Source organism: Diabrotica undecimpunctata, chromosome 3, assembly GCF_040954645.1.
Source record: "Diabrotica undecimpunctata isolate CICGRU chromosome 3, icDiaUnde3, whole genome shotgun sequence".
NCBI lineage: Eukaryota > Metazoa > Arthropoda > Insecta > Coleoptera > Chrysomelidae > Diabrotica > Diabrotica undecimpunctata.
This window is the reverse complement of record NC_092805.1, coordinates 15,308,020-15,323,262: the sequence shown is the minus strand read 5'-3', so window position 1 is coordinate 15,323,262 and position 15,243 is coordinate 15,308,020. Positions and strand designations below refer to the sequence as shown.

Below are 15,243 nucleotides of genomic sequence, written 5' to 3'. Positions count from 1 at the left end.
TGCTTGAATATATTCACAGAATGTTCTTGCACAAAAATTTAGCACGGGTTCTTGATTTTATCTTTTGCACTTACAATGAATACTCTCACTTATCGCATATTAGTAAAATTTATTTGGTTTAGATGTAATATACTCTAAAAGAATTATTGTTTCTGATGACATGCCAGTCTACAGTACAGTAACTGTATGAAGTGAACGAACAGCTTTGCCAAAATTATGGTTTGTACGGAATAACGAGTTAAAGGTTAAAAAAGGTTATCGGAAATCCCCTGGAAGTTTTCTAAGGTTAACTTTTGTAACGTATTATTTTGCCTACCATACAGGGTATTATTATAGCGGGTTGAAAATTAGGGACAGACAACTATTGGGGTTTAGATAGGGCAAGCAAAATAAACGAAACTTATGCGAACGGCACTCAGGGTTTATTTGGAGTAGCTGGGTCGTGGATAAGTGCTTAAGGGAGGTATTATTGCAATTTTTAAAAATGTGGAACGCTTTACGATTTTGCGTGTCATCCTTGCGCATCCTTGCGTGCCAATCTTCTCTGTATCGTTCCAATTTTAGTATATGTACCGCCGAAGCGAGTACATACTCTTAGTAGTTAATGCAATGAATAAAAAATAAATAATAAAAAAGATTATCAAGTAAACAAGAAATGTAAAGACTAACAGGCTTTGGGGCAAAAATGCGGTGATGACTTTACCGATCTCCAAAAGATGTCGTTGATCAGTTTGATGAAATCCTAGAAGAGTCTAATAATTGTATGGGAGCTATAAAGCGATAATTTCACGTTTCTGCCAAATTGGTATTACAACTCAGGGATAATTTATAAACTTTTACATGTTAAGATCATTAATAATTTTTATTTTATAATTTTTTGAAAACCATTTCCGGATTGGAACTTAAAACTCAAAATATTGTGATTTATCCCATATAAAATATTATTTAATTCTGAATATCTTCTAAAGCATTAAAAACAAAACCTTGTAAAGTAACCTGCTTGCACAATCTTATTGGTCAATATGTCGCCTTTTTCAACCAATCACAATAAAAACTCGTGATAAGAATCAACAAATACGCGAAACAAGTTGGCTTTTTCAGCAATAAAACAATTGATAATGTGTTCTAAAGCGTCATTAAGGGCGAAATTCTAATTTATAAAATGAATATATAACACTCCCATAATTTCAATTGCTATATACAATGCATTAGTGTAAATAACAATAAATTTATTACAGTGTGCATTGTCCTGGTGTAATTACAGCCTGGGACTGCTATAAATTAGTCAGATATAAATTTACATTGTCGGATTATGGTTATCCATAATTAAAAAGCAAAGTTCAAGACAGTTTGTTAATTCTACATGGCATTTAAATGTGTTAAGAATAGTTATTATTTTACCGAAGGATCAATAAACAAGGACGGTTGGTTGAATATGATGGTACAGTTAAAGAGAAATCTTAAAATATAGATATTTAAATCCGGGATTATATTGAAGATAATATGGGTCAGCGCTACATATTTCTTTACAAACAATATTAACCAATAATCATATGCTTCTTCTTCCTGAGTTGTTGTTGCTCCTCATTATCGGAGACTAGCGACTATAGCTGCAAAATCATCTCTGGTATCACAAGGTTTTACTACGAGTGTTCGGTTATTGCGAGGAATAAAAGAAAGAAATTTGCAATTACATTTCCTTGTTGTGCATTATCAGGACTTTCTAGAACTGTTCTTGGACGTCATTGTACAGTAGGGATGGGAAAAACCTACCGGTTTTAACCGAAAACCGGTTTTTTACTTCGCAATAACCGGTTTTATCGGTTGTTTTTTTGTCCAGGTTATAACCGGTTTTTTTATTTTTAAACCAAAAACTAGTTATTAGGTTTTTACGGTGATTAGGATTAGGTTAGGTATTATTTTGGTTCCCAATCATAATTATTATTCTCAAGTAGTTATTCCAAACAAAACCATAATTCAAATTTTATTTTATTTTATAAATACAGAAGCAAACTGAAAGTGCAAACAAGTAACCTATTAGATTAAAAAAGCGAAAACCGGTTTTGGGAAAAACCGGTTTTTTTTTGGCCGGTTATAACCGCCAGGTTAAACCGTAAGCAAAAAAAAAGGGATAACCGAAAACCGGTGTTTTGCCAAAAACCGCCATCCCTATTGTACAGTGGCCTCATGATGCACATACCTATTAATTATTCAAAGTCAAGCATTTGTAAATTCCTTGGTATATATTAAAATCCCCTCGTATATGTATTAAAGCACCGAAGAATAATTTCAGTGTATTTCTATTTCCTTTTTGCGTCGCCGAGGTCAAAAATAAACCATCTTAGAGTTTGTTTATATTTCACAGACGTGTATTTCCTCGTAGAAAAACTTCCTAGTAAAATATTTTGCGCATTGCAAATAGACAGAAATATTCCAGTTTATATGTTTTGTTTATGCTAAGTTGGGCGAATGAATTTAAAAGATAATTGGATCACTTTTGCTGAGGCCTGGTCAAGAGCGGTTTGCTTCAGCGTAGGTCCAAATTCTACGTCGAATTTGTATTGTTTTCTCGCTCTTCGTCCCTTTTCATGGAAATCTAGTGTGTAGTGGCAGTTAATAGTAGCAGTTTAATGTGTAGTTGCAGTCTAAGTAAGATTTTGAAAGATAACCACATTTTGCTATTGGGTTCAGTTTTACCTGTTCCAGTTTTTTAAGGAGAAAAGTTTCCAAAGTTTGTGTTCCAGTGCCCCAACTTTTAACCTCAATAATTCGCAGTGTCATATGCAGTTTTTGTTCGTGTGGCGGAGAGTTTAAGCCCAGTTCTACCCCCAGAAATTCCAGTGAAGTCTAGTTTCCACCCTTAGCATTTTTGTGTAAAACCCCAGTGCAATCCAGGTAACTTTTGTGTTTAAATTTTAAAAGAAAAATAAACATTTTTATTAATAATCGCTTTCATCATTTAAAAAGATAATTTGTAATAATTTATTTTTGTTATAAATTATAGCCCAGTAACAATAGTAAGTGTTTCCCTTTGTTCTTTTTGTATTTACTTTTGTGACTATGTATATCTTAGATGGAATAAGAAAGATTGCTGTTAGCAAAAATTAGGAACTATCTCTCGTCCTGATACGTGGACGTCCTGATAGGGACTCTAAACTAGGATCCTTAATAAACTTAGAAGAATGATTTAGACGTTATTGCTGATCAGTAATCTGCAAAGGAGAATGAAGCATATCTTTGTATAATTTTTTACATAAGCAAATTTGACAACAATCTTCTATTTCATCTTGCAATTGCTTAGCAATTAGTTTCTAAAGGTGAGGTTTTCTTGTATTTGTAGTTCTTTTTCTTATTAGTTAGTCACACCTTTAATATTATATCGAATTTGTAAAGTATGCAAGAAATTACACTGCTAAAGAAAGATCATATAAAATCTTACCATTATTGTAATAATATAAATATTTTCAGGTAATTGCTCACAACTGAACAAACGTATTATTTTTTCTTTTCCACGTGTTTTAATAATAATCATTTTCTAATATTTAATATAAAAACTAAATTATTAACTTGTGTAATCAAATTATAATGGTCGGTAACCATTTACCTTGAAATTTCTGTTTTGCTGTTTATTAGAAAGGAACAATATTACCTTTTAAAGGACAATCTTACTATAATTCTCTTTGAACTATAAAGAAATGAAGAATATTAAAAGAACCAGATTGATTTGCTTATTTTAGATCACAATGTTTGCTTATAGACATATAACTAGATTTATATACAGGGTGAGTCATGAGGAACTTTACATACTTCTACCATATGTAGAGTCCCTCAGGGAGCATATCATGTGGCCACTAAAAAATGTCAACTCCTCTTCTTTATTAATTAACAGGGTGATTTGTGTAATTGACCATTTATTTCATTTTACTGTAGTGTTTATACGGCTCATTTGATTTTTTTAATTTTTGCATGATACAGTACACTACTATCAAGCATTCGACTGGTATTAGCTAAACTATAAAATTCCAGGACTGGCTTTGGAAAAATTAATTTAAGGATTCGTATTAAATATTACACCCTGTATATATTTTTTTTTTCAAATGCAATAAGTGATTTTATGAAATGTTATAAATTTCAAACATTTTAATTGAAATGATAAACTGAGTCACTGCACAACATAAAACAGTAACTACTAACAATAACGAAGAACAATTTAAAAAAAAAACTAAGAGAGATGTATTTTCAGCATGATGGGGCACCCCCACACTTTTTACTGCCAGTGAGACAACATCTCAATAATGTTTATGGCAACAGGTGGATAGGACGTGCAGGTCCTATTTCGTGGCCTTCAAGATCCCCTGATTTCAATCCCGTTGATTACCATATTTGGGGACGATTGAAGCAACTAGTTTACGCAGTGAATATTAATAACCGACAAAAATTAATTGATAGAATTATACATTGTTGTAATACTATTAGAAACGATCCCCAGAGTATCCGTAATTCAATACGTCAATTAACAATTCGGCAACAGAAATGTGTACAGGCTGCAGGGTTCCATTTCGAAAATCTATTTTGAATTATTTTTATTTTGTTACTATTATTGCATCTTTTCCAGTTCTAATTTATGGGTTTATCATAACTATGTACATATTTTTAGTTTTTTTTTTAAATTGTTCTTCGTTATTGTTAGTAGTTACTGTTTTATGTTGTGCAGTGACTCAGTTTATCATTTCAATTAAAATGTTTGAAATTTATAACATTTCATAAAATCACTTATTGCATTTGAAAAAAAAAATATATACAGGGTGTAATATTTAATACGAATTCTTAAATTAATTTTTCCAAAGCCAGTCCTGGAATTTTTTAGTTTAGCTAATACCAGTCGAATGCTTGATAGTAGTGTACTGTATCATGCAAAAATTAAAAAAATCAAATGAGCCGTATAAACACTACAGTAAAATGAAGTAAATGGTCAATTACACAAATCACCCTGTTAATTAATAAAGAAGAGTTGACATTTTTTAGTGGCCACATGAAATATCCCTGAGGGACTCTACATATGGTAGAAGTATGTAAAGTTCCTCATGACTCACCCTGTATATGTACAAGTCAGTAAAGTGAGTGTTTGAAATTCGGGGATTCCCTTGTTACATGATGTCCCTATTACATAATTGCGAGTTTGGCATAAAACTAAAAAACATCTAAAAATAAAAAATATAAAAATAAAGTCATTTCGTGGATGCTCGAAGTGAATGTCGAAACGTCGCATAATATAAAATCTAATTTTCATTATAATCAATTGTGGCTTGATGAAAATAATATTTTTCTTAGATATGTTACAAGAAAACAGGTTCAGAACATCCGTAAATTAGTTATTAATAACAAATTCTTGAGTGTTGAAAAGTAAATCGAATAATATAAATATAGAGCATAACACTCTTTTAATATTGCGTTATTGAATACTTAATTCCATCAAAAATTAAAAAAGAAGGAATTTCGTTGACACAACATTGATGGATGTTTGATTGGCGGTTACAAAAGAACCAGTTTAATTTTTCAATATTAAATAATAATGGGCATGTTATTAGTAATATAGAGCCATGCAATTTACTTACAAAAACTAATTTTTATGCTGGCGTACATCATTATTAAATATATAGGTATAGATAATTAGTTTTTGAAGAATGTTACTTTTGGTACGTTCCTCGATGATTAAAATTACCGTTATTCACCTTCAAAGTACAGTATAATCTGGTTGGAGGTGCGTGTGTTTGTAAAGAAACTTAATTTGGAAGGAATTCTATCAATGTGAGATTACGTACAAGATGACGATGACGTATCGATGCCTACTTTTTGAGATTTGAAAACGTCGTGGACCAGATTCATTGACAAAAAATATTCTAGTTTTTTTTTGCAAATAATATTTATGCAAAATATACTGTGAAGATTTCATAAGATATTTTCACTTAAATATAGAAAGAAACTGTTTTGAAAAAAGAAATAAATGCATGGTAAATCATAGTGGATAAATGTTTTGTAGATTATACAAAGCGGTTCGACCGCTCATCCGCAGAGATCTTTCGCACAGCAGTTTCCAAAACTACAATTGCCATTTGGATCGCCAACCTTCGAAAGGAGACGGCGCAATGAGAAGAAGATTATACATAATGGATAAAAGCAGAATGTTTATGTGAAAGAGGATAATTGGATGCATGGTACAATGAATACACAATGTATGATATTGCGCATGACATTTGACAGCTGAACCAGGAGTGTGATGTAGTCAAGACCGCTCGAACCACCTCGAACCCATTATTACAGCTTAACGTACATATTAATTTTGAAATTATGGTCAAAAAATGATCTAATTTTTTTTAATGTTTTGTTTTGGTGATAATTAAATAAAAAATATATTTTCAGTAGCTTAAAACCTTTACTTTTCCTAGGGATTCGGGCGAAATATTTATTTTTGTTTTCATACATATACTAATAATATAAGCACTCTTTTTGTATGCAAATCCGTTGAAATTTAAAAATTTTCTGCAGAGGAAATACTGTGAATAGGTAAATAGTAGTAGATTTGCTTATTCTGATTCACTGTCACTCACTTCCAAGCAGTTTTACTGAAATAAAAACAAAATGAATTACAATAAAGAAAAATCTGTTTTACAATTCAATATGGTATTTTAGATGAGTTGTAATGAAATTTAGTAAAATAAAAAATATACACATTACTATAACCTATCTTTTTTAACATCTGAAATATCGAACTCTGGAGTATAAGTTAATTAACCTGTACCTACGTGTAAAAAATATAATTAAAACTTGTTTTATAAAGGATATCTATGTTAACAACTAGGTATAACTGTACCAAAAATCAATAAACTTAAATCAACTTCAAAATTTTATTTATGATTAAATATTATAATAACATAATTTTATCATCTCTTTATAATTACTTTAATTAAATTGGCAAAAAAACTTAAAATTAAAAGTCTTTCCTATAAAACTACATTCAAATGTTGCGGGAATAAGCGTTCTTGACTACGTCATGCGCGAAAGTGAACCGATTTTGGAACATTATGTATCATACCTTGTGTATTCATTGTACCATGGATTGGATGTAGAATGTAACATAATCCGTTTGGGTGGGCTTAGGGTAAATACAAAAATTGAACTGGTCGTTGAGTCTGGCAATAGACAAATCTAGAAAGTTTATGGCATCGGAAAATTCTAGTTCCATAGTAAATTTAATCTTTGGGTGGATTTGGTTAATTTTAAACAGTAGATGATGAGCTGAGTGATGAGTATCTAAGAAGAAGACTAAACAGTCATCAACATATTGGAACCAATGTAATTATTCATGATTTTTCATGATGTAGTTGGATTCTAAAAGACCCATAAAGACATCAGCTAGGAGAAGAGATAAGCAAGTGCCCATTGCTACACCATCTGGTTGTTTGTATAAGTTGTAAGTTGCTAACATCAAATGAAAGCATGATAATGTCAGGATATAGATTAATGAGATAAAGTTTATCAACCAATTGGCAAAGTTTAGTAATGAGAATGGTGGAGTGAAGTTAGGCAAAGTTTTGATAGTGTTGACAATAAATTTAGATACAATAGACACTGGAGTATTGCTGAAACTAACAACGGGACGAATAGGAATGTGAACTTTGCGTATCTTGGGTAACCCATACAACCGTGGTATCAACGGGTTACTAGGTATTTTGCTATATGGTGGTCATAGTTGCTATCATGGTGAAAGAACAGATCAAAAAATTGTTTTATATAATCTTTATGTGTAGAAATAAATCTCTTAGAAGGATTAACTGATAAGGCAGTGAACTTGTTATCTTCTAAAACAGATGTAACTTTGGCTTTATCGGGGTTACTTTCTAAAATGATAAAATTGGAAATACGAAATGATATAAGGTCATGATGACAACGAGTTTGTTTACTGAGAAAGTATTGAATGTGATTGGTTGGAATTTAAGGTGTGGAGTGTATGATGCTGGAATCTGATTGGTAGAAGCGGAAGGTAGAGGGAAACGACACCAAGCCGATTTTGCAATGCCGGAGGAGATTAGACTGTATTCTGAAGAAGCTAGTTGTTTTGTTGCTTCATAGCCTGCAGTAAAAGTGAGCAGAGTTGCTTGTAAATAAAAATTGTATATAGTGCTTTATATAAATTGTATGTGTCTCTGGAACCAGCCAAAGTAGTGGTAGCAGTTCAAAGCGGAATTTGCATCCTGTAATAAGGAAACAGGTGTAGCCTATAAGTCGTGCTAATCGGGGAAGTGAAAATCCTTTCGATTAGTAAGAAAGTGTGTTCCTGTGGGATAGGTGTTTATCCAGGAAGAGTTTTTGAGAAACTGTACCGGCGTTAGTGTGTGTGAAAGACTTTCACCAGCTGAGGAGAACAAGAGTGTGTAAAGCATCCAAGAATACGAGCAGTAGATGATCAGAGCACAGTCGAAAAAACGTAGAAAAATTAACGATAAAAAAATAGCCCTGAGATTAAAAATTAATTAAGGGTAAGTTTGGCATATTCCATAATCTGTATTTTAAATAAAACACCCTCTATATTTTTATGTTTTTAAAAGCTCCTTAACAACCTAATTTCAACGAACTATATCATGTAGGGTCTATTGTGAATAATACAAGGTGACATTTTGAAATTAAGTATAATTTTCTTCAAGACAATTAATTCATGGAATACCCGAGGTAATTGATTGGATTACATTAAAATAAATGCTTAAAATGGTCTCCACCTTGTTGTTGGCAATAACACAGTCTCCTATAAAACTCGTCCCGAACTTTGTTTAAAGTTTGAGGTAAAATATTTCGTATTTCTGTACTTATCCTTTCTTTAAGGTCTTCACTGCTAGTTTGTTGTGTTGCATATACTTTGTTCTTGAGATAACCCCACAGAAAAAAATCCAAAGGCGTAAGATCTGGCGACCTAGCTGGCCACTCAATAGTACCCCTTCGTCCAATCCATTTATTGAAGAAGATTTCATTCAAGTAGTTTCTCACCATTAAAGCATAATGGGGTGTTGCACCGTCCTGCTGGAACCGACAGTTTTATGCGGTAAGATCTGATCTATTGGATTGGGATATAAGTTAGCCAGCTGAGGAAGAACATCGTCTCTTAGCATGCTTAAATATTTTTCGGCTGTCAAATTACCATCTACAAATATAGGACCAATAATATGATCTCCTATAATACCTGCCCAAACATTCAACTTTTGAGGATACTGAGTGTGTTTCTCACGCATCCAATGAGGATTCTCCATTGACCAATATCTACAGTTTTGTCGGTGTCGGTTTAACTCTCCATTCAAAGTAAATGTTGATTCATCAGAAAAAAGAATTGTGCCAAGAGCTATTTCATTTGTGTTAATTTTATCCATCGTTCTTTCGCAGAAATCCATTCTACGATCTGGATCATCTTCTGTTAGCTCCTGCACAAAAGTCAATTTAAATGGATTAAGTTTTTCTTCATGGAGACACCTTAGGACAGTTGTGTGACTCACATTATTTTAACCTGCAATTTGACGTGAACTTGACGTTGGATTCTCTGCAACACTTAACAAAATATCCACTTTTACCTCATCTTCAATGAAGTTAGGTTTTCATTTTAGTGGTTTGACCATGTCCAAGTTCTCTGAATTGTGCATAAATTTTAGACACAGTACCTTGTGCAATATTAGGCAACTGAGGATACCTCTGATTAAATAAGTTTGCTACTTTAACTTGACTTCTACAATTCTCCCCGTAACCGATCATCATTAAAATCTCAATTCGGTGGGTCTCAGTTAAATATTTCATTTTTATTTCTGCAAGAAATTAGCTTTTAATTAGGAGTTTATTATTTTAATGTAAAATGTCAACACACCAACAATTGATTGATAACAATCCGTATTATTTACCGATTTAGTTTATTTAGCAGACTATCTAGACAGTTTTTATCTATTCATGAAAAAAAATGTTAACACGGTTACTAAACATAAATTTTCCCCAATATACTGACACTTAGAATAGAAGTGTATTGTCTGTGTTTAGGTAATTTAAAATAATACCATAACACGTGATAAATTATTAATTTCAAAATTTCACCTTGTATTATTCATTATAGATCCTACATGATATAGTTCGTTGAAATCAGGTTGTTAAGAATCTTTTAAAAACATAAAAATATACAGGGTGTTTCATTAAAAATAAGGATTATGGACTATGCCAGACTTGCGTGGATCACCCTGTACATTTAAATTTATGTTTAAAAAGCGCACATTTAAATTTAAAAATTAACGTGTCCCAGAGTTTTTTATTATTTTCTATAATAAGGACACAAACAATTTTATTCCATAAGTAGTTTCCACATTGTATATATTTAACTTTCTTAGAATATTTTCAATAATCTGAATAATCTTTCTTTTTATTACAAGTAAAAGACATCCACATTTATTTTTAGATCATCGTGTTAAAATTCCGTGAGTATATCAATTTTTGTTATCTCGCGATTTTATCTCTTGAATTATTCGTTCGAATTTCTATTATCTACAAACTTCTCGAATGAAAGCAGCAACCAAACGAATGCAAAAGAGAGGCTTTCCATGAAATAATTATTATCAAAGCTCCCTGATACATGCATAATGAAGCAAAGCAAACTTTCCTTTGTAATGTAGTTGAATTCGCACACTCCGTTTTAATTAATTTTAATTCAACTTTACTATCTATTAAAGTAAAATACCTGCACTTGATAATAACCAAAACAGGTTTTAGTTTTAGGTACGTACCACTGTTGCCTGCGCGCTATTAATTTGTTGTTTTAGTAATTAGATTTAACTTTGCTTATAGGTAAATTGAGTTTTGAGAAAAATCTGATAAAATAATTATATATAATTACCAACAACACCGTACAGCGTGAGAAATTATTCACAATGTTTATCACAATTTATTTGGAAAATAGTGTGACATATTTTCTAAATAATAGGCAAAGGGCAATCAATTACTTTGTTTGAATCTGCTACTAAAAAAAAAGAAGTAAAAAACAGTGCATATAAGTGATATTTAGATTTAGAAGAATGAAGACATAAGTGCATGAAGGATATATGTAACATAAACTTTTTTATTAATAAGACTAGAGTGATACAATTTTGAAGAAACTTCTGAAGAAACTGAAGACTTTAACCCTTAACTGGTCCGGCGTCGTCTGACAGACGATTCCATGTTTTTAATTATATTTTATTGGAAATTGGCACCGCCCACAGGCAAGTCCTTCTATCTAATCCTTAAACTTTTGGAGCTTGACAAGTGGGTGTATTTGCGACAAGTTTCTCTTAGTTCCTAAAAAGTTCTCGCAACAATTAGGTCGAGAGTAGTTCCTCAGACGACGTCGGACTGTTGGTGTGATTTTTTTGTGTGTCGTGCATTTTTAGAAATTATGGCCGGGGCATCAAAACGAGTGCGTTTTGGCTATGACCATTATGAGACAACTCTTTTAAAGTGGTACAACAAGGAAAGCAAGGAGTGTCTTTCAACAGATGAAGAAAGTTCTCTGCAATTTAACCTTGAACTTACATCTTTGACTCAAAATCCTTAATTGTTATGTGTTTTCTGTTCTTATGTATAAAGCAGAGGCATGGATACTCACTGATGCGTCTTGCAGACGGTTGCAGTCTTTCGAGATGTGGTGCTATCGTCGCATGCTCAAAATATCATATGTACATCATATAACTAACGACGCAGAAATGCAACGTTTACAAAAAGAACCTGAAGTCTTATAATCCATTAAAGAAAGAAAGTTAGCATAGTTTAGACATATAGTGAGAAATGAAAATAAATACAGAATCCTACTATTGATATTAAAAGGGAAAATAGAAGGAAATAGAGGACCAAGACGCCGCCGAATATCCTGGCTTAACAATTTGACACAGTGGACAGGTATGACCACCACAGACCTATTTCGAACAGCTGCTAAAAAATACGATGGGCCATTGGGGTAGCCAACATCCATAGAGGATAGGCACTAGCAGAAGAAGAATGAGGAATGTGATAGTTACAGTGATGTAGACGATATTTCGAAAGACCATAACATTGAATCTGAACGCGGAATTTTCTGATTCTGACGAGCCTGCAGATTGTGAGGAATTAGCAGTAAGTGATAGTGACAAAACCTATGTTTATGGTAAAAATCGACACAGGTGGTGTACGTCAGAAGTTATCCCCTCATCTAGAATACGTAAACACAACATTGTCATAAAAGTGCCAATTCGAAGAACAAAGGCAAAAATGCTTGGCGAGGCTACGGTACCCTTGTCTGTTTGGAATATTACGTTGTTTATTGATAACATTCTACAACATATTAAGCAGAACACAAACACAAAATTACGATCAATGCATGAGAAATATTCTGCTGGTTCTATCCATCATCTTAGAGAAATGGATGTTATTGAGTTTAGAGCATTTTTGGGACTCCTTGTTTACACTGCCATTTTCAACTCCAGTTGCGAAAATATAGACCGTTTATTAGCAACAGATGGAACTGGAAGAGAAATCTTTAAAGCAGTCATGAGCAAAAAAAGATTTGCTGTTCTTTTACTTGCTATCCGATTCAACAATCCTGAAGACAGGAAGGAACGCAAAAAAGATGATCCAACTGCAGCTATTTCATTTATATTCAATACTTTCATAGAAAATTGTCAAAGTGTATACGGACTTGGTCAATCTGCTACAATTGATGAAATGATTGTAAATTTTCGAGGTAAATGCCAATTTTAAATGTACATGCCTAACAAACCGGCTAAATATGGGCTCAAAATACAGTGTCTTACGGATACACGTAATAGTTATTTGTATAATGTAGATATATCTACGGCTGAAAAGACTCAGATGGATTTGGTATCAGTGACGAGTACAAAAAATTCCTAAAGCCTACACAAGCTGCGTTGAGCTTAGCTGAACCGCTCTTTGGTAGCAACCGAAATACCACAGCTGATAATTGGTACTCTTCTATTCAATTAGTGGATATTCTACGAACGAAAACCTTGACTTATGTGGGCACTGAAAAAAAAAATAAAGCTGAAATACCTCCATCTTTTCTGCCCAACAGAAACAGACCTGAAGGGTCAACAATTTATGGATTTAGGGAAGAATGTATCTTAATTTCTCATGTAGGAAAAGTGGGAAAGGCTACAGTACTTACTTCTTAGATCTTAGGATCAAATAAAATACAAGAAGGAGCACTAAGATACTTGTATAAAAGCGAGATATGAACTAAAATGAACGAAGAAGATATTGCACGACATATAAAGGCACAAAGGCTGATATGATTAGGCCACGTCCTAAAAAGGGAAGATGATGAACCAATCAAGAAAATGTTAGAATGGAAACCAACAAACACGAGACCAAGACGAAAACCAAAGAGCAGATAGGAACACCAGGTCAGAGATGATATTAAAAGAATGAATAATTACAAACTGAAAAGGGCAAATAAAAAACAGAAATTAATTAGTTATTGTGCAAAAACACAAAAAGCACATCGAGCTAAAGGAAGAGAACATCAAATACAAAAAAGCGGGCTGATCTTCCTCGGAAGCTAGATTATAAAAGCTTATATAAGTGGACGACTAAGTTATATTACTGGAAAAACATTTAAAAACATTTAGAGATAGATTACGAACGAATCAAAGAAGAAAACCCTGTATCATATAGAATTTTGTACCATGGAGAAGACGGAGAAAATGATGATGGACCAACATATTTATTACATAAATAGATATGAGAGACTAGCCCGAATTGTAAAAAATTAGGACCAATAGGCACTAGAACACCACAAACCTTTAAAAAATGATAATATAGCTGGGATTCGACGTCTACAAATACGAATATAGAGGCTAAGAATAAACCTAAACCATAAGGCTCAATTGAAGAAAAAAAAAAGAAAATAGTGAAAAAGAAATACCTACCTGAGCCATGGCTTTCCTCTTACATCATATTTACTAATAATTATTCTATGTATTTATCAAGTAAACTGTAAATTAAAACCAATAGACAACAAAAAATCGAAGAAATATACCTACCTACCTGTATATTATAGAATAATTTTCTTTTTTAAAACAGCTTCAACGTAACCGTGAACGAATGGCGTTTTTACGCTTCTTGAAGTATGTCTTCCGGTATAATTGAAAACAAATATTTATTTAATTTGGCCAACCTCAAATTGGCAATTATATTTAAATAAACGAGTATGTGTACTTTACCCTGGCCTCAGCGTTGGAGTCGGGGGTTCATTTATTTTGCTTTTGTTTCAGACGAAACAAATTTTCGTAAACTTTATTTGAGTTCTATTTAAATATTCATTTTTCGTCGCATTTACATACATATGGGATGGCTTTTACTTTGAATTTTAAATTTCTATGTAATAACAGTTGGAATTAAATCAGTTGGCCCGGCCGCCCGTTTTCGAAAGTCGGGCAAAGTTGGGTCTTCGCTTAAAATCATTTTATTCAGCTAAGATTTTAAAAAGATATACTTAAAATCTTTGTTTTGTAAAATAAAAATTGTATGATCTAAAATCAAAGTAAGTATATGTACAGATTCAGTCACTGATTAAATAGTTTAAACCTAAATTTTTACATTTTAAACCTGTAAAACCGCAGTGTCGTACGGATTTGCTAAATGTCAAAGTACCTTCATTCATCCACAGACTGTCAGCAAGAAGGCTCCCTGTCTCGTTCCAGGTAGCACGTGGACGACCCTCATCTTTCCTAATACGGCATCACTCCCAGACGGGCATTTCCTCCTTCCCCTCAGTCTGACTCACACAGTCTAAATCATACAGTCTGACCCACTTTTCTAACTTCAACTTCTAGCATCTTTCACTTTTACCTTTGCCATTGGTCCAGCTGTCTTTCTTCCTCTTCTTTTTTCTTGATCACTGCACGGATATAATAATATATTAGTATTTAATCTGTAGTTCCATAACGCATAGCAACGTGGAATATAAGAACACTTTATGAAGCAGGAAAATTAACAACAGCCATTTTGACATGGTGTTGGTATTATTATCAATAATAATTTAAAAGAGTTTGTTACAAATTTCATTCCCTTTAACGAACGTATGATGCTACTTCAGCTGAAAGCCAAACCTCTAAACATAAATCTAATCCAAGTGTATGCTCCAACACCTGATAGCAATGATGCTGAGGTCGAAAAATTCTACGTGGACTTAGAGCT

General features: G+C 32.7%; 1 non-coding gene across 1 annotated transcript; it reads right to left on the bottom strand.

The window, feature by feature from the left end:
• Window positions 1–480: 480 nt before the first annotated feature.
• LOC140437943 (U6 spliceosomal RNA) lies at window positions 481–588 on the bottom strand. Its single transcript, XR_011950424.1, has one exon. It is a non-coding gene; the product is annotated as a U6 spliceosomal RNA (small nuclear RNA).
• Window positions 589–15,243: the final 14,655 nt, after the last annotated feature.